Below are 25,516 nucleotides of genomic sequence, written 5' to 3' on the forward strand. Positions count from 1 at the left end.
TCTCAGTTTTTAAGAGTCTCTTATGCTTTGGCTCTCTCTCCCACTCTAACCTCTTTTTTCTTTTTTTCCTTCCCCTCCCCCATGGTTTTCTGTTAAGTTTCTCAGGATCCACATAATAGTGAAAACATATGGTATCTGTCTTTCTCTGTATGGCTTATTTCACTTAGCATCACACTCTCCAGTTCCATCCAGGTTGCTACAAAGGGCCATATTTCATTCTTTCTCATTGCCACGTAGTACTCCATTGTGTATATAAACCACAATTTCTTTATCCATTCATCAGTTGATGGACATTTAGGCTCTTTCCACAATTTGGCTATTGTTGAGAGTGCTGCTATAAACATTGGGGTACAAGTGCCCCTATGCATCAGTACTCCTGTATCCCTTGGGTAAATTCCTAGCAGTGCTATTGCTGGGTCATAGAGTAGGTCTATTTTTAATTTTTTGAGGAACCTCCACACTGTTTTCCAGAGTGGCTGCACCAGTTTGCATTCCTACCAACAGTGCAAGATGGGGGGACATCCTAGTTTTAATGCCTGATGCTGATGGAGGCCATTTGGGGAAACTTTGAGACCAAGGTCTTATGACCTTCAATGCTTCCCTGTTTCAAGGACTGAGCATAAATTTTGTTGTTACATAGATAGTCACATGACTATAGTTTATTTTTTATAATTTGTTATTAATAAATTTCCAATTATGGTGGTTTTGTTTGTCAAAGTTTCTAATTTCCCTTTATATTTTTTATAGATTTAGAAGTAATACTGGAATTGGATGGAATTCCTATTACTGCTCCAATGAACTACTGATTTTGTTACTTGTTACCAGCTCACTTCTATGGGAATAATCAGAACAGTGCACTCCAGAGGTAACATTGCATGTTTAATAAAATTTATTATTTATTATTTACATTCTATGATTTATCTTTAGCAAACAAAATTACAAATGATTTTGAGAATCTGTTAATACAAACAATGTGAGGCCTTTATAACCTTAGTCATCTGAGGATTCTGTGTACTTCCCCCCACCCCCAAAATTTGTATGCTTCTTCTATTAAATAATATCAGAAGATCTTACTTGAAAGATAGTATTACTATATACTTATGTATAGTAAACCTCTTGTGTTGTACATGATACAGATGGATATGTATGCTTCTCATTTTTCCCTAATTTTATTCTATGCTAGCAGATCAACATGGACTAAGAACTCAGTTTCATATAAAATCTTTTATTTCTTCCCCTTGAGACATGAAATGAAAGAAGGAGTTAGGAAAATTTCTTCCTCCCATCCTCAAGCGTCAGTGGGAATTTTCTTGCTGGTAAGCATTTTTCCCCAATGATACTGGCATTCCTCCCAGTGAATTATAACACTCTAATGATAAGAATTTGGCTAAGTTAGTTAGTCATGAGGCTGGGTCCTTGACAGTAGTGGCTAGTCTCCATAATTGAATAGTATGATTCAGTGTGTCCTAGTGAGACAATCCTAATTTCTTAATGTCTGCCTTTTTATATCAGGATCAAAATTCCTTTTGCAAATGTGCTTGGATCAGTGATGACTTCAAAAATGGGTCTTGTTGACATCGGAAGAAAATGAATGACAAAATCACTTCTGTGAGCTGAGGTCCAGCACAGGGACCATAATGCTAGACAAAAAAAAAAAAAAATGTGGAGGAGAATTCAATTTGGTCAGGACATAGTACCAAATAAAAAAGACTATAGCATTGGAAAACTAGCATGCTGATGAATGCTAGAGGAAATGAATTGTACAGAGGCAATAAATAACCATTATGGAATGACATGGCAACTCTGAGTGCTTGACTGGTAGCCTTCATAAGCCCACAGTAAACAGACTGTGGAGAACCAGCACATGAGTAGTGAACACTGTGAGAAATAGTTGTGCCTACACATGAGCTATTTACACCATTTCTTTAGTCATAGTCATTTGTGAGAATCAACATGTTTAGGTCTTATTAGATAGTCAATTAGAAATTATTCATTTTTTCTACTCATTTATCTCTTAAATAGAATAATTATGGGAAAATCGAAGAATAGATTATATTTATTGGATGATCTTATATGTTTTAATTTGCCTGCTAGCCCAGTTGCAGGGATTAGAACTTTTTTTTTCTTTTTCTTGTCACTCAGGAAGAAATTTTCTAGATATTTCATGATGGATTAAACTAGGTATTTCATTAAACGTTTTAACATTAAATTATTAAATTTCTAATTATTGAAGTTTTATGTTGATATAATTGGCTAATGTTTATATTCCATCAATGGGTTTATATGCATAAAGATAAGTTATAATTGTAGTGAGTAATGCTGGGGGTGCTCTGGGTCTAATACCTTGAGACCGATGTATTAGAAATTTGACTTTCTCTACCACCTTTTTCTGAGTAAAAGCATAATTTTTCTAGTTATGTAGTCAAGGGAATATATGGTTAATTCCTTAACTACCTCTCATCAGTAACCATTCAACTGGAAAGGTTATTTCACAACTTTTTAAATTTCCTCTGTGCTTTTGTAGAATGGAATAATTTTATGAATGTCATAGAATACTCACTATTGTAGCAAAGAAGTGCTGATTTTGTCATTTTTATCTGTTCCTTTTCTCTGGAATGGAACAAACCAATGCACTCCAAGGGTTATAATCAATTTTAAATAAATACTTTTATGGCTTTTTAAGTAAAATACTTATCTGTAATTAAGTAGATAATTGGTTTTGTGAAGTAGCTGTTAATCCAATGTGACTTCTTAATTATCAGTGAGCCATCCAATATTTTGTCTCTTTTATTTCCAAGATTTTTATGACTTCTCTTTTTGAATAACAACAGAAACATCCTAGTTAAATAACATGAGTTCTTTTGATATGAAGGTGTATTATAATCCTTTCTGTGTTATGAATGTTTGACAAAAGGATGTGTATACACATCTTTCCATATTTTTACTCTGTTTCCACAGGTTGACAAGAACACTAGCTGGGTGTCATATGAGTTTATTCCCTTTTCTTGAAAGAATTCCAACAGGAATTCTAACATTAGTATTTTGTCCTGAAAATACTGGAATTCCTCTTAGGACATTCTAACATTCATATGACAGTAAAACTCTGTACTAATCAGTTGTGAGATTGAGTCATTGACTGTGATGACCAGTCTCCATGATTAAATGGTATAGTTGTGTCCCAGGGAGACGGAATCTGGAGTACTCAGTGTCTACCACATATCTTAGGATCAACGTCCCTTTTATAAATGTGGAATCTGAACAAAATGAGTGACAAAATCACTTCTGTGAGTTGAAGTCTGCTGAAGGATCCTGTAAGGCAAATACATATATTTGTCAGGTAGTAGTACAAGCCAGGTCTGTGGTATTTGAAACCTAAGCTGATTGAATTGTACAGAGATCTATACATATCTAATTTAGGAATGACATGGTACTCTGTGAATGCTTGGCTGGCAGCAACCATAGACTCATGATAATCAGACACTGGGGGACCAGCACATGAGTACTGAGACCAATGAGTTATGTTTTTGTCTACCCTGAAGCCATTCACCTGATTTCTTTATATGCTGCAATCTTGTAAGGCATAGTCCATTGAGGTAAATTAGATAGTCAATTCAAAAGATATTAAGTCATTAGTTAACAATTATTTTTTTAGATAAAGGAAACATAATGGAAGCTGAACAATAGTTTCTATGTATGAGAATGTCTCAGAGAGTATCTTAATTTGCTTGTTAATCCAGTCACAAGAATTCATAGTGTTTGATTTCTTGTCACCCAAAGAGAATTTTTCTAGACATTTCAGTGATGGAGTCAAGTACATACTGCATTAAATATTTTTAAAATTTTTTTAATGTTTATTTATTTTTGAAAGAGTGAGAGAAAGACAGAGTGGAAACAGGGAATGGGGCAGAAAGAGAGGGAGACACAGAATCTGAAGCAGGATCCAGGCTCCTAGCTGTTAGCATAGAGCCTGACACGGGGCTTAAACTCATGAACCGTGAGATTATGACCTGAGCTGAAGTTGGATGCTTAGCCAACTGAGCCACCCAGGTGCCCCTGCATTAAATATTTTTAATGGTGAAATTATTGCATTTCAAGTTCTTAGAATTTTAATTGTTAATATTCATATTACTTTGGTCTGTTCATTTCTGTTTAAAGGGAGATCCTAGTTTTGATGAATGATGCTTAGAATTCTTTGGAGAAACTTTGACTAGGTCTTAGAACAAATAACTTTGTATACTATTCTATTCCATGGAACAAGTATACTTTTTTCTTGTCATAGTCAATGAATGTATGTAATTACATATAACCTCTTATCAATAAACACTGAATATAAAAGTTTTTTTTTCTTTTTCAGCTCCTCTGATTGTCCTTGTGGTTTGTAGGTTGGAAGTTAAGATAGTAATTTCATGGAATTCTTGCAATCTCACCAAAGAACAGTTGATTTTGTCACTTTTACCAGCTCTCTTATCTGAGAAGAAATGCAATGATGCACTCTCATGGTAGTTCTGAAAATTTGAGAAATGGTTGTGCCTACACATGAGCCATTTACACATTTGTCTGAGCTGCATAATTTTCTCAGTGATTATTGATTCCTTGAGGGCTGTTAGATGGTCAAAATTAAAAGAGATTATGGATTTTTGCCTTTCTTTTCTATGTTATGTGATAACAAATATATGAAAATTAAGCAGTAGGTATGCATTTTGTCCCAATAATACTGATATTCTTTTAAGGAACTATAATAATCCAAATGACAGTGAGATTCTGTCTATGCTAGCCAGCTATTGATTGTGTTTGCTGGTCTCTCTGACTTCAAAACATGATCACAGTGTCCAGTGATGTCAGAATCCTTAGTGTTTAGTTTCTGTCACCTATTTCATGCTCATAGTCATGGTTATAAACATGCCTAGATAAATGATAGCATCAATAATTTATCTGTTGGAATATATGGAAAACATGAGTGACAGAAGCACTTTTCTGAAACTGAGTTCAAGACATATAAAGGCTATATAACGAAGTTAGTGTTAACCTGAAATTATGATAATTTGAAATATACTTTATAAAGAGTAGGATGAGTCCTCAATAATAACTCAAAAATATTAAAAGAAGTACAAAGAATTTAAACAGTGTAATAGGAAAAAACTTAAAACAAAAGAAAGCAGCTAAGAATGAACATAGGAACCAAAAAGATGTAAGACATATCAAAAAAAGAAAAATGGCAAACATAAATCCCACCCTATGACTATTATATTAAATTTAAAAGACAGAAACTGAAAGATTCCATCAAAAATTAAATAGCTATATATTATTTATGAAAGATACAATTTAGAATGAAACACAAAAACAGTTTGAAACTAAAATGATGGATAAAACTGTATTACTCAAGGAATATCCAAAAAGGAACTGGAATGGCTATTCTGACATCAGAGAAAACAGACTTTAATGTAAACTATTATTAGAAATGAAAAAGAATATTATATAGTATTAGAAATGAAAAAGAATATTATATAGTGATGGATGGTTTAATTAATCAGATAGATGATAGATTGGTAGATGATAGGTAGATAGATAGATAGATAGATGATAGATATAAAACATAATCAGCTAACCACAGTGCCTCAAATAACAAAGGAAAAACAGACATGGTTGAAGGGATAAGTAGATAGTTCAGTAATAATAACTGGACACTTTAGTACCTTCTTCTTAATAATTGACAGACCAATTAGAGAATCAGTGTGGTTATAGCATAACCAATAAATTTGATCTGATACACACACACACACACACACACACTCAGCAACAGCAGAAAACAAACTATTTTCAAAAACATCTGGAGTATTCTCCAGCATAGACCATATGCTACATCATACAACTAGACTCAATAAATTTAAAAATATTAAAATCATGTAAAGTATGGTCTATAGCCATAGGGGAATTAAATTAGAAATCAAAACAAATAAATCTGGGAAATCACCAAATATTTGAAAATTAACATACTTCAAAGAACCAATTGGTCAAAGATAAAATCATGAAAAAAAAAACTAGAAAACATTTAGAATTGAATGGGATACATAAAAAGAGATGCTTAGAAGAAAATTATAGTTTTAAAAAAAATTTTAAGGGGTGCCTGGGTGGTTCAGTCAGTTGGGTTTCGGACTTTGGCTCAGGTCATGATCTCATGGTTCATGAGTTCGAGCCCCACGTTGGGCTCTGTGCTGACATCTCAGAGCCTGGAGCCTGTTTTGGATTATGTGTCTCCCTGTCTCTCTGTCAAAAATAACCCTCCCCTGCTCACACTCTGTGCCTCTCTCTCTGTCAAAAATAAACATTAAAAATTTGTTTTAAGTTTATTTATTTTGAGAGAGACAGCACGAGCAAGTGAGGGGAAGAGAGAGGAAGAGAAAGATAATTTGAAGCAAGCTTTGTGCCATCAGTGCAGAGCCTGGTGCAGAGACTGATTCAGGGCTCAAATTCACAAAATGTGAGATCATGACCTGAGCCAAAATCAAGTTGGTGGCTTAACCAAATGAGCCACCCAGGTGCCCTAGAAAATTTATAGTTTTAAATGACTATCAGAAAAGAGTAAATATAAATACATCAAATAAATAACCTAAACTTCCGCTTTAAAAAATAAGAAAAAGACTAAACTAGAAAATCAAGTGAAAGGAAGTAAATAATAAATATTTGAGCAAAAATCAATGAAATAAAAACAAAACCCAGAATTACTAGGAAGAAAACCCATGAGACCAAAAATTGGATTTCTGCGAAGATTAATGAAACTGACAAGCTTTAGTTAAACTGAACAAGAAACAAAGTGAGAAGACATAAATAACTAGAGTTAGGAATGAAGGAGGGGCATCACTACTGACTGTGGACTCCATTAGAAATGTTATTTGTCTCATGTTTTCTTGAGGGGAGATGGATATGGAAGAATCCAAGGTTTTAGTTGCACTTAAGACTCAGCAACTAAACACTGATACTTAGATTTCCATCGTCAACAATGGTTATCTCTGCAAATCTTCCAGAAGTTCCCTTGACAATATAATATCACTCATTCATATTTATCTATGTTTTTAGCCAATATTTAACTAGTCAATAATTTAATCTATTTTATGAGAACTTTTGTAATCACATCACATGTATACATTAATAATATGGTGAGTCCTCCATGATTTTCATTCCTGTGTATTCTAGAATTTTTGACATTTATGTGCTTAGCCCAAAGCATAAAGGCATAGTTCCTTTTTTGGGCATAAAGATTATATTGGACCAAAGTGAGATATGTGATTGAGAGAACATCTCTGAGCCCTCAGTAGTGTGTCCTGTTGAGTATGAGCATCAGAAGAGAATGGGAAACTACCCCAAACACATTTCATGATAAGCTGGAAGACTCTATATGCTCCCTACCTGTTTAGTTATTTTTCTCCAATTACTATACACCATGATTCTCAACATAGTTGATGTCATACTTCTGAGGTGAAAAGTAATTCTTGGGAACAAAAGAAATCTTAAATATTATAGTGGTTTATGGCCCTCCAAACAGTCACCATTCACATACACACATAAGCAGATATACAGAATATTTGTGGTATTAAAATTGGTGGGGGGGGAGGATTGAAAACTAGGGGAAAATGTCTAAAAAGGATATCCAATCACGTGATAATAAAAAAAGGTTGAGACACACTGTCATACAAGTCTAAAGAAATTAATATATTTCTGTCATCTAACTGTGTAACAATCAAGTGTAATAGAAGCCAGAGCAGTCGCTATACTTTGCCAAGATTTCCTCAGTAGTAACAGGCTTTGCAGAAACAAATTTAATTTTAGATTTAGACAAATTTAATCTTCTAATTTTAGAAGATTGTGTTTCTTTTCCCATTTAGACTCACCTAATATCTTTCTCTTCCATGATACATTATCCTAACTTAGATCTTAATACTTTTTGAAGAACTGTGTCTCTATGGTTCCTTTGAAGGGAAAGTCTACTTGTCTTCCATTAGGACTTTAAGAAAAGTCTAACGTCCATATTCATGTATTTTCCAACAGCAATTTTCAGGACCAAATTTACTCTTAAACGAGAGAATTATGTATGCACAGTGATATACTATTACTCTGGCCCCAGGATTTATAAACGTTCAGCAGGAGCCAAAGTTCTATTGGAAACAAATTATCTAGAGCTACTAACATGTATGCCAATGTATGATGAAATATGTAGATCTTATAAAAATAGCATCTTTAAAATATCTGTAATTGAAAATTTAGGTAAGATTATTTTGGGAAAAATATGTTTGAAAATAGAAATATAAGCTGCTACATTATGATAAATGTTTCTAAACTTGTCAGGAAACAGGAAATGAAATAAGACGATATTACATCAGCATGTTTATATTCTGAAGACAAAAGCATGTTTTAACAATTATGTTTTTTGCCTACTTTTTTCTTTAATGTAAATTTTAAAATTTTATACCTTTACATAAAGCTAGTATTTCAAGATATTTTAATGGTTGACATGATGAAAAAGAAACCTAAATACATTTGATTAAAGTTGAGATATGGTGTTCTGCAGATGACTTCAGAAAGACATTGTTAGGACATTGCTTTAGGATACACACAATTCTTTATTTTTTACTGAGTAATCAGCAAATTTGAGATCAGAAAATCAAATGTAAGCCATTGTTCTGTGCATTTTTGAGGATACTCTGAATATATTAATGAAGTGTGCTCTTCATTTTATAACACCTATACTTTATTGTTTTATTGAAGTTGTTTAAAACTGATGATTTACAGTATGAGCTTTCTTCACAATCATAGATAAAAATATTGTATTTATGAATTCTTTTAGATGAAGAGTGGTTAGAACATTTATGATTCTTGCACAGGAATGTATCCTTTCACGAGATTATTGCTTTGGAGTAAATATTAGACTGTTATTATAAAAGAGATATTTAGTTTAATCCAATCCTTCCAAATATTTACATGTTATTGACATACATATTTTCTTCTAAAGATGGTCTTGTGAAAATTGATAAGCTAGAAACAATTTTCTTTTGCCAATGGAACTGTGGGAGCTTCTCTTGGACTTCATGAGATGGTAATAGAAAAACCATGTTTTTATTGAGATATATATATAAATGTTTGATAACATTTAGCCCTTAATAGAAAAAGAATATTTTACCTTGATAAAATAATTACTAGCCAGCCATTTTTTGGGTCTATTCAATGTCAGGTGGAAGGGAGAGCAATGCATGTTTGAAGGTTGTGCATCTGACACACAAGAACTTAGCAATATCCACTCTTTCCAGTCTGTATAGCACTATACCCACAATTTGTGCATGTTTTATTGTTAAATTAGATTACATGTACATGTGTTTGTGTAATATTTAAAAATATATAGTTTATATGTACATATAGGTAAAATTTATACTATGTATGTATATTTTGTCTTAAAATGTTATTTTTCCTCTTGTTTTCCCCTGCCAGGTAATGATGGGGCCTAAAAGGGAAGAGAAATTATCTATGCCTTTTCCTTTCTTGAATTCTATCTCCAGAGAGTAAGATGATAACTTAATTTTAAGTCAGTGATTTGCCATTCCTACCTGTGGTCTTTTGGACACCCTTGCAGGTATGACTGTATTATCAGGGAACATCATGTTTACTGGAAAAAAGCCCAAGATGGATAGGATCTGATAGATCTTCCTCTTCTTAAGCTTGATAACATTTGGTTGTAGCTAAGTATTATTAAAAGCCCATCTAATATCCAGTTAATAGTGGGCATTACAGTAACTAGGAGTTATAGCTGTGGGTAATAACAGGTATCCCTAAATGGAGGACTTTCTCAACAACCCTAAACCCTCAACAGTCCTAAAACTGTATCTACCTCTATGAGACCATTTACTAAGTTACTTCTCAGGTCTTTATTTCTGTGCTTGATTCATCAAATGGGCTTTTAATTTCTTAATGGCCTGACATTTTTAGTTTACTTTTGTGGTACAAGTAATTATAGATTTCCAGGCATGGAATATGTTCTCAATAAACTTTTACTGAGAATAGATACATAAATAGATTATACTGAGCGATTTTGTAAGTAGCCTGGCCAAATAAGCAGAAAATAATAAATGATGGGGGGAAAAGAGACATAATGTTCAGTGGGATTCAGGCAATCCAGTCAATTTTGGAAATGCACAAGATATAAGGGTCTGATATAATATCCTTATACTGAAATGTATAGAGCTATGGAGCAGCTAGCTATAGTTTCTGAGTTGTGTGAGAGTAAGAAGCAGCTTCCAAATAAAATCAATAAAGAGTACCAAAGAATAACTTCCCAGCCTCCAGCTGAATTACCTTTTTCATTGGAAGTGTAATTTTTCATTTTTTTCCCCTCAGAAGATCACTTCTTGGGAACTCATTTGAAGTGAATGATACCAGTAAATCCTTGAAACAAGACTCTTCAGACAAAGGGGCTGTTGTCCAAATGCTACCCTCTGAAGGTAAGGTTTTTTTTCAGAATATTCCTTGCTTTCTAGGAGCAACCATGTCTGGGCAGAAAATTAGATGTTAATTTTCTGAAGATTAATGACTTCTGGTTATATTCTAGTTGACTTCAAGGACCAGAATGCATAGTGAGTTAAGAGATACAGCTTTTCTTATATACATTCATAGATTTTCTACATTTCAGTTAGTATAGTTATGGTTAATAAGAAAGATTTTCTTAACTTTTCTTATCCAATAAACTAAGCTCCTAATTGGCTGGATCCAATGTGTTAACAGAGTCAGTTTCATGAGTTTCAGTGGTTCTCAAAAACCATTAGACTGGAGGGAAGACAACTATTTTCTTCTGAAATAATTGGCCAAATGAATGAGTGACCTAGAACTTTAAGAAGCCAATACAGAGGGAAAGAGATAAAAATCTGAGATAGTTGGAGGTGCCTATCACTTTTTAGCCCAGCAAGGAAGAAAAAGTAGCACTGATGTTTGATTTAGGGAGATTTAAAGTAATTTTTCTGGCCAATGTGGACCCAGCAGCTGAAAATGTGGCTTTCTGTGTGTCCCCTGGGTAGATTCATTCCAGGATATGTACAGGTAGAGTATATAAGAATGTCATAGCCCCCAATAAGCTCCTTAGAAAAGTCCCACAACTTTGCCAATTTTCCCTCCTGTATCCTTGCAGGTGATGACCACAAATGTGAGGTGGATTTATTATTGAGGGTGCCATTACTTCTACTACAAGCTTCACCAAAACAATGATACAGTCTTCTTTATGCTTGGAGACTCGTCTCTTTCCTGTGTTGCAGTGGACACCTCCTGCAGATAAGAAATGCTTAACTGAGAAATGCTCATGTTGGGATATCATCGATGAGACTTTAATTTGGGCATGGTGACTGTTTCCCTTGCTGCCACTTGACTCAATCCCAGGAGCCTCAGTAGAGGAAATATTATTGCACAAGAATCTCAAAATGATGGAATTGCTCAGTGCTCCCATAAATATACATTTATAATTTCCATTTGCCATATGGTAAAATTTAAATATTGGATATATTGAAAAGAAACTTTACACAATTTTTTTTCAAAACTTCAAAGTGTATCTAAATATCTAATATATAAATTAAGTTCCCTCCTCCCTCCCAATTCTACCCCCCCAAAGTTTTCTTCTATTAAGGGAGTTGTGTGCACTCTTTAAGTGGATAGATGCACACATACAGTCACACAGACACATACACACAAACTATTTTGAGGGGTTCTGAAAGTAGGGCCATATTGTACACATTCTTCTGCAAATTGTTTTTAATTTAACAGTTTTAATACCCTTTTCTATTTCAGTAATACACATCTGTGTCATTTGTTGAATGACTGCACAACTGTTTTGTAGGTGAAATATAATTAAATGTTACAAGCATTTCTCATTCATAGATATTTATGTTAGCACCAAATTTCTGTGCAATGAAACTCCCTATCAATAATTCTACACTTGTCTATTATATCATAATAAATTACTTAGCAGTTCAAATACTGGGATTAAGGATATGCACATTTCAAATTATTACATGATTTCCTTAAAATGTGGTGACAACTTTATCCTCAAATGGCAATGAATGAGATTGCCAGCTTTCCCCACAACTTCACAGATAATGGATTTTATAAATATTTAAATTTTTTGCCAATGTGATAGCCCAAACTATTGTCTTAAATTGTATTTCTTTTGTTTTTGAGTTTGATCATTTTTTCATGTTTATTAGCCATCTGTATTCTTTAATTTCCTCTTTATGTCCAATTTTGGGGGTGGGGGTTTAGATTTCTGGTTTTGAAGAGCTCATTTATTACTGGGAGAATAAGCTTTGGATTGTGAAGCATTATAGATATTTTTATGCACTTTTATACTTCATTTTTGTTGTAAGAATGTGTATGATTGTTATATGTCCAAGTATAACCATGTTTGCTTTTATGGCTTCTGAGTTTCATGTCATTTTGGAAAAAATATTTATACTGATTTCATAAAACCGTTCACCTATGTTAACTTCTTATTCTTTTGTGTTTCTTTTATTCAAATTCTTAAATCATGAGAAATTTTTTTGATTTGAAATCTTAAAGTTGCCAAGTTATTTGCCATTACTTGCGATTATTTGCCAATAATTGCCCATTTATCTGTAATGCCATCTTGCACATATGCTGTATTTCATCTGTGACTGGCACCATTTTTTTTCTGTGGATATGTGTGTCTCTTCTTCTGCCTCCTGTCTCATGTGTCTTCTCGTTGGAAGAAATTACAGTTTAGACTGCAATTTCATCAACTTAAGTAAATTAATTTAGGGGGAATTGATTTTTAGTAATATAAGTCTTCCTATCCAAGGACAAGGTATGTCTTTCTTTTTATTCAGCAATTTTAATTACTGTTAACATTTTCAATTTGTGATTTTTTTTCAGTTTATTTTCTTAGTTGATATTTTTTCTAAATCTGAAAATTTTGTTTTGGGGGGGAAGGTGGTCACCTTATTCTTCTCATGACTTTTCAGATTTTGTCAAAGTACATACCAAATCATTTGCAAATACTGATCATTTTGATTCTCTCCTTCCAAGTGATCTTGATTTAATTATGTTGATAATGTTCACTGACTGGTATTTTCAGAGCACTTAAACAAATGTGGAACTTTTACCCACCATTGATTTAATCAAACCTTGGGTTTGACCAGTATATTGTTGCTGGTCTATTAACCAAAAAGACTCCAAGAAAGAACGATGATCAAGAAAAGCTGAGTGACTAAGTAAACTTACTGCAGCAAGGGAAAACACCACTTTGACAACGTTTAGTAGTGTTTCAAAAGTAGGCTTTGGGGTCTGGGTTGATGTGGTTTGAGGTGCGTTTTTCAAAAAATGGAAATGGTTAAGAATGGACAAAATTTGGCATACAAAAGTTTAAGATTGGTAAAAGAGTAACATGAGGTCCTTGATGGGAGTGTAGATAATCAAAATTTTTGTCTGATAAATAAGCTGTTTGCCTACATGAGTAAGATATTTTCAATAATAGAAGAGCTATAGCTTAGATGGGAAAACTGTCAATGTATTTATTGGTTTGTAGTTCTATCTTGTGTATAGGACTCTGCTAGGGGTGGTATCAGGTCCTAAACTTAATAGGTAAGTTATTTTTATTTAGGTGGTCTCAATCATTAATGCAATATTTGAATTTTAAATTTGAGATATTTTTGTGTATCATATTAGGTAAGTTTCCCACCTTTTATATTTTTAAGAAATTTCATCAAAACCAGGTGGTAATGTAATAAATATTTTTTCCTAAAAAAAATGTATTATTCTTCAATTAAACTTCTATTATTGTGAAATAATTATATTATTGAAACTTTATTTTATTCATTGAATTAATAATTTGGTAAAAATGTTTTGGTAAAAAATGTTTTGCTCTAAATTTACTAAATTATGAATATCTTAATTTGATTTGGACTTTTTGCAAGTATACTATTAAATGAAGTTGATCCATGATTTTCTGTCCTATTTTTGTCATGGTTTTATATCAGATTTTCTGGTTGTGTTAAATTAATTTTGAGGATATTCTGTGCTATAGAATGGGTTGAAAACCTTAGCATTAATATGAATGGCTAAGTGAACACATCAATTAAATAATCTGAACTGTCCTTTCTTCTGGTGGTTTGAAGTAGAACTGAGGCTATCTATAAAATTTTCTCACTTTTTTCTATAGTGACTGTTTGTTTTATGTCTGGCATCTTATATTTAACTTGGTTTATCCTAGAACATCACAATCCAAGCAGATTTTCCAACAAAGTAACGTGAAGTTATACAAAGGGATCTCTCTTAATTTCTCATTTCAACTGATACCCATTTTCATTCCAGTTTTTGTTTTGCTATGCCTTTTTTTTTAATGAAGTAAATCTGACTCGTGGATTTTTAGCATCATTAGTTGATCCTTTTCTTCTCCCCCAGTCAGCTTGTTGGTACAACTTATCAGTGTGTTTTTTTAACTGTTTTAATTTATTTATATATTTTTCTGTAGTTCTTTGCGTTTTCTAAATAAATTCTTAAACATGTATAATCCACTTATTCACTTGTTTTCTTTTGTAATGAAGATATGTTCTATTGTGAATTTTATAAAACTACTCACTGTGAACACAGGGTAAACATGCAGAGTATAAGGAGAAAAGAATGATAAACTTGCACCAGGAGCCCAGGTCCCACCATTATCAATAGTTTGCCAAAGTGTCTTCATGTTAATTGTATACCCATGTAATTAGTACCTTATTCAGGAGGTAGAATATTTTTATTACTTGAGAACCTCCCCTATTGTCTCCTTCTAGCCACATTTAATTCTCATAGGAAACAATGTTTTTATTTTTAGTGTTATACATTAGTTTTATCTGTTCTTGAGATTAATGTAAATGGAAACACAGTATGTGTCTAGCTCCATCCACTCATCATAATCATATTGGAATTCATCCATGTTATTTCCAGTATCAGTAGATTTTTAAATTTTTCTTTCTAATTGCAGAAAAACATTCCATTGAATGGGCATATTTCAATTTGCATACCCATTCTCCTGTTGATGGTCATTTGTGGGTTTTTTTCAGTTTTTAGCTACTTTGAATATATTAGCAGATCTCTTCCGTAATCGCCTAAAAATGGAATGTGATTGATTATAGGATAGATTTTGTTTAACTTCATAAGGAACTGCCAAAATGTATATTAAATATTTGGAAGTATTTTAGACTTTCAGACAGTCTGTGATATCTTCAGCTAATATCCATCACTATTAAAATTAAATATTCTTATTCTTTTATGTTTTACCTATTTCAGTGGGTGTGAGGTGGTATCTTATTGTGCCTTCAATTTTCAACTTGGTCACTTAAAAAGATAAACAATTTTTCATGAGGTTAGCTGCCAGTTATAAATCTTCTTGGTAAAATTTCTTTTTATTTTTCCAAATTTAACTTTTTATTTATATTTTGGTTAGTTAATATACAGTACAATATTGGTTTCAGAAGTAGAATTCAGTGATTCATCACTTACATACAAAACCCAGTGCTCATCATAACAAGCACCATCCTCAATACCCATCACCCATATAACCCATCTCCCACCCACATCCCTCCATCAACCCTCAGTTTTTTGTCTATCTTTAAACATCACTTGTGGTTTGTTTACCTTTCTTCTCTTTTATTCCCTCCTTCCCATATGTTCATCTGTTTTGTTTCTTAAATTCCTCAGATGAGTGAAATCATATGGTATTTTTCTTCCTCTGATTGACTTACTTCACTTAGCATAATATAGTTCAGCTTCATCCATGTCATAGCAAATGGCAATATTTCATTCTTTTTGATGGTTGAGTAATATTCCATTGATATATATACCACATCCTCCTTATCCATTATCAGTCGATGGACATTTGAGCTCTCTCTGTAGTTAGGTTATTGTTGATAATTCGTCTATAAACATTGTGGTGTACGTACACCTTCAAATCTGTATTTTTGCATCCTTTGGGTAAATACCTACTTGTGCAATTGCTGGATCATAGGGTAGTTCTATATTTAGTTTTTTGAGGAAACTTCATAATAATCTCCAGAGTGGCTGCAACTGTTTGCTTCCCACCAAAAGTGCAAGAGGGTTCCCCTTTCTCTGCATTCTTGACAGCACCCATTGTTTCTGTGTTGTTAATTTTAGCTATACTGACAGGTATGCAGTGATTTCTCATTGTGGTTTTGATTTGTATTTCCTTGATGATGAGTGATGTTGAGTCTATTTTCATGGGTCTGTTAGTCATATGGATGGCTTCTATGGAAAGATGTCTATTCATGTCTTCTGACCATTTCCTAACTGGATTATTTTGTTTTTTTGGTTGTTGACTTAGATAAGCTCTTTTTTAAAAAGTTGTAATGTTTATTTTTGAGAGAGAGACAGAAAGCAAGGGAAGGGCAGAGAGAGAGGGAGGTGCAAAATCTGAAGCAGGCTCCAGGATCTGAGCTGTCAACACAGAACCTGAAGTGGAGCTCAAAATCACAAACTGTGAGATCATGACCTGACTTGAAGTTGGATACAAAAGACTGAGCCACCCAGGTGTCCCAATAAGCTCTATAGATTTTGGATACTAACCCTTTATCAGATATATTGCAAATATCTTCTCCCATTCTGTAGGGTGCCTTTTGGTTTTGTTGATTGTTTCTTTTGCTGTGCGGAAGCTTTTTCTCTTGAAGTCCCAATAGTTCATATTTGCTTTTGTTTCCCTTGGCTCTGAAGACAAGACTAGTAAGACATTGCTGTGACCAAGGTCAAAGAGGTTGCTGCCTGTTTTCCTCTCTAGAATTTTGATGGCTTCCTGTCACATTTAGGTCTTTCATTCATTTTCATTTTATTTTTGTATATGGTGTAAGAAAGTGGTCCAGTTTCATTCTTCTGCATGTTGCTGTCCAGTTTTCTCAACACCATTTGTTGAAGAGACTGTCTTTTTTCCATTGGATGTTCTTTACAACTCTGTCAAAATGAGTTGACCATATAGTTGTGGGTCCATTTCTGTTTTCTGTACTGTCCCATTGATCTATGTGTCTGTTTTTGTTCCAGTAGCATACTGTCTTGATGACTACAGCTTTGTAATATAGCTTGAAATCTGGAATTGAGATGCCTCTAGGTTTGTTTTCTTTTTCAGGATTGCTTTGGCTATTCAGGGAATTTTGTGGTTCTATACAAATTTTAGGATTTTTTGTTCTAACTGTGAAAATTCTGGTGTTATTTTGATAGGGATTGAATTAAATGTGTAGATTGCTTTAGGTAGTATAAACATTTTAATAATACTTGTTCTTCCAATCCATAAGCATTGAATCTTTTCCATTTCTTTATGTCCTGTTCAATTTCTTCCGTAAGTGTTCTTTAGTTTTCAGCATACAGATTTCTTACCTCTTTAGGTAGGTTTATTCCTAGGTATCTTATTGTTCTTGGTGCAATTGTAAATGGGATTGATTCCTTGATTTCTTTTTCTATTGCTTCGTTATTGGTGTATGGAAATTCAACAAATTTATGCACTTTGATTTTATATCCTGTGACTTTGCTAAATTCATTTCTTAGTAGTAGCAATTTTTTGGAGTGGTCTTTTGGTTTTTCTACATAGAATATCATGTTATTTGGAAATAGAAAGTTTTACTTCTTCCTTGCCTTTTTGCATTCCCTTTATTTATTTATTTTTTTGTTTTCTGACTGATGAGGCTAAGACTTCCAGTACTATGTTAAATAGTAATGGTGAGAGTGGACATCCTTGTCTTGTTCCTGACCACAGGAGAAAGGGTCTCAGTTTTTCCTCATTGGGGATGATATTAGCTATGGGTCTTCCATATATGGCCTATATGATGTTGAGATATGTTCCTTCTATCCCTACTTTCTTGAGGGTTTTAATGCTTTTTCTGCATTTTTTGACAGGAGAGGATCATATGGTTATTATCCTTTATTTTATTAATGTAGTGTATCATGTTGATTGATTTGCACTATTGGACAAGCTCTGCAGCCCAGGAGTAAATCTCACATGATCATAGTGAATAATTAATATACTGTTGAATTCAATTTGTTAGTATCTTGTTGAGAATTTTTTCATCCATTTTCATCAGGAAAAGTGGCCTGTAATACTCATTTTGCGTGGGGTCTTTGTCTGGTTTTGGAATCAAGGTAATGCTGGCTTCATAGAATGAGTTTGGAAGTTTTTCTTCCATTTCTAGTTTTTGGAACACTTTGAGAAGAATTGGTATTAACTCTTCCTTAAATGTTTGTTAGAAATCCCCTGGGATGCCATCTGGCCCAGGACTCTTGTTTGTTGGGAGAATTTTTATAATTAATTCAATTTCTTGCTTGTATGGGTCTGTTCAAATTGTCTATTTCTTCCTGTTTCAGTTTTGGTCATTTGTGAGTTTCTAGGAATTTGTCCATTTCATCCAGATACACAGTTTGTTGGCATATAATTTTTTATAGTATTCTCTTATCATTGTTTGTATTTCTGTGGTGTTGGTTGTGATCTTTCCTTTTTCATTCATGATTATATCTATTTGGGTCCTTTCTCTTTTCTTTTTTGGGTCCTTTCTCTTTTCTTTTTGACTAGAAGTTAATAGATTTTGTTTATTCTTTCAAAGAACAAGCTCTTACTTTCTACTGTTTTTTTGTTTATATATCATTTATTTCTGCTCTAATTTTATTATTTCCCTTCTGATGGTTTTAGGTTTTATTTTCTGGCATTTTCTACCTCGTTTAGGTGTAAGGTTAGGTTGTGTATTTGGGAACTTTGTTACTTCTTGAGATAGGCCTGTATTTCAATATACTTTCCTCTTAAAACTGCCTTTGCTGCATCCCCAAGTGTTTGGATTTTTGTGTTTTTATTTTCATTTGCTTCCATGATTTTTCAATTTCTTTCATTTCCTGGTTAACCCATTCATTTTTGTAGGATGTTCTTTAATCTCCATGTATTTTAGGGCTTTCCAAATTTTTTTCTTGTGGTTTATTTCAAGTTTCATAATGTTGTGACTTGAAAATATGCATGGTATGATCTTGATCTTTTTGTACCTGTTGAGGGCTGATTTATGACCCAGTATGGGATCTCTTCTGGAGAATATTCCATGTGTACTTGAGAAGAATGTGTAATCTGCTGCTTTAGGATGAAATGCTCTGAATGTATGTCTTAAATTATTCTGATCCAGTGTTTCATTCAAAGAGATTGTTTCCTTGTTTATTTTCTGTTTAGATGATCTGCCCTTGCTGTAAGTGGGGTGTTAAAGTCACCTACTATTGTTGTGTTATTATCAATGAATTTCTTCATGTTATTTTTAAAATTTATTTATACATTTGGCTTTTCCAATTGGGGGCATAAGTATTTACAATTGTTAGATATTGACCCCTTAATTATGATATAATGCCCTTGTTCATCTCTTGTTACAATCTTTGTTTTAAAGTCTACTTTGTCTGATGTAAGTATAGTTACTACAGCTTTCTTTTGACATCCATTAGTGTGATATATGTTTGCTCATCTCCCCACTTTTCAATCTGCAGATCCCTGAGGTCAAAAATGAGTCTCTTGTAGGCCACATATAGATGTATCTTGCTTTTTTTTTTATCAATTTAGAAGCCCTATGTGTTTTGATAGGAGCGTTTAGTCCATTTATATTCAGAGCGAATATTGAAATATATAAATTTAGTGCCATTGTCTTGCCTGTAGAGTTGGTGTTTCTGGTAATGTTAATATTTTCTGGTCTTGTCTCTCTTGCTTTTGGTATTTTTTGTTTGTTTGTTTTATTTTTTTCTTCACTCAAGGAGTTCCCCTTAAAATTTCTTGCAAAGCTAGTTTAGTGGAAACTCTTTACTGCTCCATTTATTCTAAATTATAGCCTTGCTGGATAAAGAATCCTTAGCTGTATATTTCCCATTCAGAACGTTGAATATATGCCGTGACTCCCTTCTGGCCTGCCAAGTTTCTGTGGACAGATCTGCTGCAAAGCTGACCTGTCTTCCTTTGGAGGTTAAATACTTTTTTCCCCTTGTTGCATTCACAATTCTTTCCTTGTCTGTGTATTTTGTAAATTTGACCATGATATAGGCCTTGGTGATGGTCAGCTGCTGTTGAATTTAATGGGAGGTCTCTGTGCTTCTTTGATTTTATTATCTGTGTGCTTTCCAAGATTAGGGAAGTTTTTTAGCTCTACTTTGCTCACATAAACCTTCTGCCACTTTTTCTCTCTCTTTATCTTCTGAGACTCCTATGATACAAATGTTATTCTTTAATAAGTTACTGAGTTCTCTAGGCCTTGTACTGTGACCTTTGTGCCTTTGTTTCCCTTTTCAGCTTCATTATTTTCCATAAGTTTATTTTCTATATCACTGATTTGCTGCTCTACTTCATCCATCCTTGCTGTTATGGCATCCATTTGAGATTGCATCTCATTTATAGCATTTTTAATTTCAACCTGACTAGATCTTAGTTCTTAATCTCTGTACGAAGAGATTCTCTGGTGTCTTCTATGCTTTTTTTCAACCCCAGCTAGTATTCTTATAATTGTGCTTTTAAATTCTAGTTCAGAAATCTTATTTATATTTGGGTTCATTAGATCCCTGGCCATGAGTTCTTCTGTCCTTTCTTTTGGAATGAGTTTTTCCATCTGATAATTTTTTCAGGAAAAGAAAAGAGCAAAGAAAGAAAAGGAAAACGAAACAAATGAAAAGCAAAGAAACAAACAAAACAAAACAAAACTACATCCTGGGTGTGTTTTGGTCTGCTTATTAAAAGATTCTAGATCCAAAAATAAATAAAATAAAGTAAAATTAAATTAAATTAAATTAAAATTAAAACAATATTAATGAAATAATAAATACAAGCAATATTAACAATAATAAATAATAAAATATAAGTACAATTAATAAAATAATGAATAAAAAATAATAATAGTAGAAAGTAAAAAAAAGGAATATAAAAAAACTAAGAAAATAAGTGAAAAATTAATAGTAAAAAAAAAAAATAAAGAATAAAAGTAAAACAGAAGTTAGATCCTATTTCCCCTAAAGCTGAAGTCTATTATCAGTAGACTTGGTGAATGCAAATTATTTCTGCTGCTCTTCTGCAGGAGGGATGTATTTCTGTGGGATGCTGATTTTCAGGCTGTCTTGTATCAGTGGAAATGTGCCTCCTGGGTGCAGGCGGGGCAGGGCTTGGCTTAAGTGGCTCTTGCCTACACTAGGTGGTGCCATTTTGCTCCCTGAAGGCTTTCAGTTCTGAAGGGCAGAATGACTTTGGCTGTGCCCTGCTCTATATCTCTGGAGCTGAAAGTTAGCACCATCCACAGTCAGGAAGTCCCCACAGAAGAGTAATTAATTACCCCTCTTGTGTCCCCAGTTTTCATCAGAACCCCACATTCACCTTTACTGTGTCCAAGCTTTTTTTAATCTCAGGAGCATGTCTGAGTTTCAAAACTCCAAATTTTAGGGATTCCCACAGTGTATACCCACACTGTTCCTCTTGGGAAGAGTCTTGTCATACTTTTGCCTGACCAAGTGAAAACAGTGGTGGGCCTGTGTGGCTGTTCAGAGTTTATGTCAAAACAAAGAAGAAGGCCGACACCCTTGCTTACTGCTGTCAGCCAGAATGAGTCCCCTCTCTTATCCCTGGAAACAGCACAGCATGTTGGCATATCCCATCTTTCTTGTGACCCAAGGGATTCTCAGACCATGCTGTCACTCCTGGTATTCTACACCTCTTTACCACTTGAACACTTTTATGCCTGGCACTTCCCACTAATAGAGAAATGCAGAAGAAAAGTAGAAGTACTCAGATGCTTTTACTACTTTGCCTCTGTAAGCAGGCTCCCTCCCGGTAGCTGCACCCAGAGCAATATATTCCCTTGTAAACTCTCTACACTTTCTACCTTCCAAATGGTGGTCTCTTTCCTATACGTAGTCTCAAAGTTTTTGTTCATTTAGACATCTAATTGATTTATTAGGTGTTCAGAATGATTTGATAACTATTTAGCTGTGTTCAAGGGATGAGACATTCTTAGGGTCTCCCTACTCCTCCACCTTCTTAACCCCCTAATGTACTTTTTTCTTCCACGTTTGTATTTATTCATTTATTTTCAAGTTTGTATTTAAATTCTAGTTAGTTAACATATTGTGTAGTATAGGTTTCAAGAGTAGATTTTAGTGATTCATCACTTACATGTAACACCCAGTGCTCATCATAACTGCCCTCCTTATTACCCATCAACCATTTAGCCCATCTCCCTCCCACATCCCTTCATCAGCCCTAAGTTTGTTCTCTATAGTTAAGTCTTATTATTTGCCTCCCTCTTTCTCCTCCCCCTCTCCCTATATTCATCTGTTTTGTTTGTTATATTCCACATGAGTGAAATCATATGGTGTTTGTCTTTCTCTGCTTATTTCACTTAGCATAATATACTTTAGCTCCATCAATGTTATTGTAAATGGCAAGATGTTATTACTTCTGATGGCTGAGTAATATTCCATCACACACACACACACACACACACACACACAATACATCTTTACCCATTCATCCATTGATGGACATTTGGGTTCTTTCCATAGTTTGGTTATTGCTGATAATGCTGCTATAAACATCAAAGTGTCCTGTTGAATCTGTGTTTTTGTATCCTTTGGGTAAATGCCTAGTAGTGCAATGCTGGGTCGTAAGGTAGTTCAAGGAATTTCCATGCTTTTTTCTACAGTGGGTACAGTGGCTCTACCGGGTTGTATTCTCACCAAAAATGTGGGTGTTCCCCTTTCTCCACATCCTTCCCAAAACCTTTTGTTTCTTGTGTTGTTAATTTTAGCCATTCTGACAGGTGTGAGGTGATTTTTCATTGTAATTTTGATTTTTATTTCCCTAATGGTAAGTGATGATGACCATCTTTTCATATGTCTGTTGGCCATCTGTATGTCTTCTTTGAAAAAATGTCTATCTCTTCTGTTAATTTTTAATCAGATTATTAATTTTTGTGGTATTGAGTTTGATACATTCTTTATATATTTTGGATGCTAACCCTTTATCTGATATGTCATTTGTAAATATCTTCTCCCATTCCATAGGTTGCCTTTTAGTTTTGTTGAATTTTTTCCTTTGCTGTGCAGACACTTTTTATTTTGATGAAGTCCCAATAGTTTATTTTTGTTCTAATTCCCTTGCCACAGGGGACGTTTTATAGTAAGAAGTCTCATTAGCTTCTTATGTATCTGAAGACGTTTTATTTATTACACTTTTATGACTATCATGACTTCTTAATGTATTTTTTCCTGTTATTATGTTTCCCTTTATTTTAGATATATTCATTGTCTTGAAGTTTGCTTTGTCTTAGAATAGTAATACCAACTTTCCTATGATTATCACTTGTCTGATATGTCTTTCCACCTATTTACTTTTAATCTGTGTCTTTATATTTATAGTGTAACTGTTGTAGAGTGCATATGGCTGGGTCTTAATTTTTATCTAGTTTAACCATCAATGCCTTTTAAACCTTTTGAAATCTTTTGGTCTATTTACATTAAATATTCCTGTTGATATATTTGGATTTATTCCTATTATTTACCTACTTTTCTCCCCTATTTGTCCCTTTTAGTTTACACCTTTCTCCCTGCTTTGCTTCCTTCTTTTTGCAAATAATTAAATAATTACAAAATTATTGAACTAATTGAATGTATATTAGTATTCTATATCAACTTCTCTATTTACCTGTTACTTCTCTCTTTTTAAAATTTATTTATTTGAATTCAAGTTAGTTAACATACAATGTAGTACTGGTTTCAGGAGTAGAACCCAGTGATTCATCACTTACATATGACACCCAGTGTCATGCCTTCCTTAATGCCCATCATTTATTTAGCCCATCTTCCCACCCACCTCCTCTCTGGCAACCTTCAGTTTGTTCTCTGTATTTAAGAGTCTCTTATGGTTTGTCTCCCTCTCCCTTCCCTTCCCCTATGCTCACCTGTTGTGTTTCTTACATTCATTACACGTGAGTGAAGTCATATGATATTTGACTTTCTCTGATTGCCTTAATTTGCTTAGCATAATACTCTCTAGTTCCATCCACATTGTTGCAAATGGAATTATTTCATTCTTTTTGATAGCCAAGTAATATTCCATTATATATATATATGTGTGTGTGTGTGTGTGTGTGTGTGTGTGTGTATCTCCATTCATCAGTTGATGGACATTTGGGCTCTTTCCATACTTTGGTTACTGTTGATAGTGATGCTATACACATTGGGGTGCATGTGCCCCTTCAAATCAGCACTTTTGTATACTTTGGATAAATACTTAGTAGTGCAATAGCTGGATCATAGGCTAGTTCTATTTTTAATGTTTTGAGGCACTTTCATACTGTTTTCCAGAGTGGCCTCACCAGTTTGCATTCCCATCAACAGTGCAAAAGTTTTCCCCTTTCTCCAACTCCTTGCCATCATCTGTTGTTTCCTGAGTTGTTAATTTTAGACATTCTGACATTCTGACAGGTATGAGATTGTACCTCATTGTGGTTTTGATTTGTATTTCTCTGATGATGAATGATGTTGAGCATCTTTTCATGTGTCTGTTAGCTATCTGGGTGTCTTCTTTGGAAAAGTGTCTATTCTTGTCTTCTGCCCATTTCTTCACTGGATTATTTGGAGGAATTTTGCATGTTGAGTTTGGTAAAGTCTTTGTAGATTTTGGATACTAACCCTTTATCTGATAGGTCATTTGCAAATATCTTCTCCTATTCCATCGATTGGCTTTTAGTTTTGTTGATTGTTTCCTTTGTTGTGCAGAAGCTTTTATCTTTATGAAGTCTCATTTTTGATTTTTGCTGTTGGTTCCATTACCTCTGGAGACATGTCAAGTAAGAAGTTGCTGCAGCTGAGGTCAAGGAGGTTGCTGACTATTTTCTTCTCCAGGATTTTGATAGTTTCCTTTCCCACACTGAGGTCTTTCATCCATTGTGAATGTATTTTTGTGTATGGTGTATGAAAGCCATCCACTTTTATTCTTCTGCAAGTCATTGTCCACTTTTCTCAGCACCATTTGCTGAAGATACTTTTTTCCATTAGATATTCTTTCCTGCTTTGTCAAAGATTAGTTGGTTGTACAGTTGTGGATCCATTTCTGGGTTTTCTATTCTGTTCCATTGATCTATGTGTCTGTTTTTGTGCCAGTACCATACTATCTTGATGATTAAAGCTTTGTAATACAACTTGAAATCTGGAATCGGGATGCCTTCAGTTTTGTTTTTCTTTTTCAATATTGCTTTGACTATTCAGGGTATTTTGTGTTTCCATACAAATTTTAGTATTGTTTGTTCTAGCTGTGAATAATGCTGGTGTTATTTTGATAGGATTGCATTGAATGTATAGATTGCTTTGGGTAGTATAGACATATTAACAATGTTTATTCTTCCAGTCCATGAGCATGGAATGCTTTTCCATTTCTTTGTGTCTTCTTCAATTTCTTTCATAAACTCTCTATAGTTTTCAGCATACAGATCTTTTACCTCCTTTGTTA

The 25,516-nt window shown here is 33.7% G+C and overlaps 1 long non-coding RNA gene across 9 annotated transcripts in view; it reads left to right on the forward strand.

Annotated features, from left to right (window-relative positions):
* The window catches only part of LOC132668825 (uncharacterized), a 30,987-nt gene extending 18,472 nt beyond the window's left edge, over window positions 1–12,515 (forward strand). For 5 of the 9 annotated variants that reach the window (XR_013556385.2, XR_013556380.2, XR_013556388.2 and 2 more), the window contains 5 exons: window positions 748–865; window positions 9,005–9,088; window positions 9,478–9,619; window positions 10,381–10,484; window positions 11,165–12,515. This is a non-coding gene — a long non-coding RNA (uncharacterized LOC132668825). Of the gene's footprint in view, window positions 1–747; window positions 866–1,186; window positions 1,317–1,512; window positions 9,089–9,477; window positions 9,620–10,380; window positions 10,485–11,164 lie in introns of all 9 variants that reach the window. The other 4 variants (XR_013556381.2, XR_013556386.2, XR_013556382.2 and 1 more) reach the window with 4 other exon arrangements.
* Window positions 12,516–25,516: the final 13,001 nt, after the last annotated feature.

Source organism: Panthera onca, chromosome B3, assembly GCF_046562875.1.
Source record: "Panthera onca isolate mPanOnc1 chromosome B3, mPanOnc1 haplotype 2, whole genome shotgun sequence".
Lineage (NCBI taxonomy): Eukaryota > Metazoa > Chordata > Mammalia > Carnivora > Felidae > Panthera > Panthera onca.